Genomic DNA, 3,187 nt, shown 5'->3' on the forward strand with positions numbered 1-3,187 from the left:
TTCTTTCTAAGATCAAATTTTTAAATTAAAATTACCTTTCATTATTATAAAATCTGTATATGTGCATTGTAAAATCTTTGTGTAAAAAACACAAAGATTCAAAAATATATCTTATTTAAATACCAAGGCAACATCATCACCATATTCTCTCTACCTGGGACATCACTACTCCTAAAACTTTATTGAATCTCTACACAGCCTCCCACATATTCTCCATTGATGCACATACCCATAAAGACACATTCATATAAATATGTATCTTTTTGAAGAGATCATTTCATATGTTGCTTTATATTTACGTTTTTTCTTATTTAACTACCTCTGATTTATGGTAAGCAATACATTTCACATCTAATACCTAGTCTATGTTTAAATTTCTTCAAACATTTAAAAACATTCTGCACAGGTACTTTGTCAAAACAAGGATCTGCCTTTCATTTTGTTAAGTCCCTTAAGTCTCTCTTAATCAAGTTACACTTTTTTCCCACTGATCTTGACTTGTTAAAACAGCAGGACCAGTTTTTGTACACTTTGTTCCATCTTCTGGATTTGTCTGGGGATGTCATGTAGCTTAATTTCTCAATGCCTTGTATTTTCAGTAATGGAAGTTTAAATCTAAAGACTAGATGGAATCAAGCTAAATAGTTTGTAGAATACAACATAGATGATGTGACAGCATACCTGGAGACCTAATACGTGGTTGATTTACTCTTAGTTTAAATGCTAAAATTGTTCACTGGATTAGAAAGTTGGTGAGCTTACCCCTCAATTTTTCTGTGCGTGTGTGTATGTATATATACACACAGAGAATATATATACATATATATATGGAATATATATAAATGGATATATATGTAATATACGGATATATAATATATGGATATATAATATATAGATTTAATATGGATTAATAGGTGGAGTTTATATATCCAGGGTTGCATTGAGTGTCTGCAGCTTTTCCAGGCACATGGGTGCAAGCTGTCAGTGGCTCTACCATTTCAAATTGCAGTATTTTATATATTCATATATTAATCCATAATAAAGAAATACATATATATATTTCATTAATAAAAACAAGTAATCAATGTAGTGTTATTGTGAAACTATGGGAATACCATATTCCTCATCAACCGTATACATGATAGTTTTAACAATTGATAATTCTTATCTGCGCTAATGCTTTCATAAAGATTTGTAGAAAGAGAACTTTCTAATTCTATTGCATCTGCATCTTTCATAGAAATTCTTCTGTAAAAAAGCCTTTGCCCCTTCACTGGAGTCTGTTCAAGTTAGCCTGAAAGGATAGGATGAATATTCAGTTCTTTCCCTCTATTCGCCAATTTACTAATACAAACTAAGGAGCTTGTTTTTTAGTGATATGATATATAATTTATTTTCCAAATTGGTACACTTTTGAGAACAAAAGTGAGCGCCATTAATCATGAGGTCAGGATGTTCCTCAGAAAGCAAGGCCATACGGTCTCTCTCTTAAAGAGTTATGTGTACAATTTTTTAGTAGTTTTCCATTTCTGACTATTATTATAGAATTATAGATTTTCTTTAATTCAATGTTTAATCCACTCTAATCATTATTGTTTTGATACTCAAATTATTAAATGTTTGATCAATAGAGACTGCTTAAGCTAGCTCCTGTGTGTTCTTGACACAGGCCTATTAATATTTTTTTCAGTAATCTTAATGTTGAAGTGTATGTAGAAAATTACAGGTTTATAGCTAGATAGATTCTTACAATGTGAATATACCTATACAATCAATATTATGTTAAGAAATAGTGTTGCAGCTTTTGTAGTTTGGTGTGCAGGAGGGAATGGCACCTGGTAGCTTTTATTCTACCCCATTGCTTGGCAAGCAGGAAGGAGGGTTACTGTGTTAGAGGATTCCTCCAGTGCTGCTTCTCCAGCTTGAAATCTCTGGCTGCCATGACCTCTGCCTGGGGCTGTGCTCCAGCCTGCCAAGCTCACTCTGTCCACTCGGCTCAGCAGACTGAACTCAGCTCATGCCCTGGCCCGGATCCCACACCCACCATAGGATCTGCACTCAGCCTGTGGCTGGACCAGGCATGCCACAAGCAGCTTCCACACTGGGCATTGGTGTCTACACAGGGGGAATGTGGAGGCACCTGAAAACCTGGAGATGCCAACAACTGTGGAGCCCCAAGGGGTGTTAAAGCTCTTGCACAGGGCATCCTGAGATCTGAGTATCAAGAAAGGTTACACCTTTCTCTTGTTCCTGCCACACACAGCTTGGCGAGTTCCAGGTTCTTGTCCCGTGACCAAAAAGAATAAGGCATGCAGACACTGGATAGTGAGTAGGGCAAAGAAGAATTTTATTGAGTGACAGAGAAAAGCTCTCAAAGGAGAAGGGACCCAAGAACGGGTAGCTCTTTTTTGAGAGGGGGCCTGAAGGTGGGTAGGCCTCTGTGAGACTGAGTCCGGGGTTTTTATGGGCTTTGAATGGGGGAGTACATGCTGATTGGTCCATGGGTGAATTGGGAAAAGCACCAATTGATTGATTAAAAGACATCAAGGAAGTTCTCACTCCCATCATGGACTCTACCCATAACTCACAGCTCAGTTTTCAGGCTTTAAACTGCCTTTGGCTTGAAGGTCAGTTTTCACCAGGGACCTGTCCCTGTCTGCCTAGGAATTTGTATGTCTCCTGTCACTATCGATAGCCAATCACTACCAACTCTCCCCCACAACACCACTGTGCAAGAAGTTCTGGACCCAGCCATTATTCTCACAATCCGGTGGGTAATCCCTATCCTGATTTCAAACTCTATAGATTAGTTTTTCTCTGTTTCTGAACTACTATGTATTTAACTCTTTTTGTCTGGCTTCTTTCACTTACTATTATGTTGTGAGGGTCAACATTCCTTTATATTGTTGTATATGATTTAGTTTATCTTCATTGCTGTAGAATATTATCTTGCATAAATATAACACAAATGTTTAATCCATTTTATGGGACATGAATATTTCATTTGTTCCCAATTTTGGCAATTGCAAATAGTGCTGCTATGAGCACTGTTGGACACAATTTTGAGAGACATATGCACTCCTTTGTCTTAGAAATATACACAGGATGAGGATTGCTCCATCAGAGGTTGTACTAGTCTGTTCTCAACTGCTATAAAGAACTGCCCAAGACTGGGTAATTTATAAAG

The sequence above is a fragment of the Pan paniscus genome, chromosome 2 (assembly GCF_029289425.2).
Source record: "Pan paniscus chromosome 2, NHGRI_mPanPan1-v2.0_pri, whole genome shotgun sequence".
NCBI classification, from domain to species: Eukaryota; Metazoa; Chordata; class Mammalia; order Primates; family Hominidae; genus Pan; species Pan paniscus.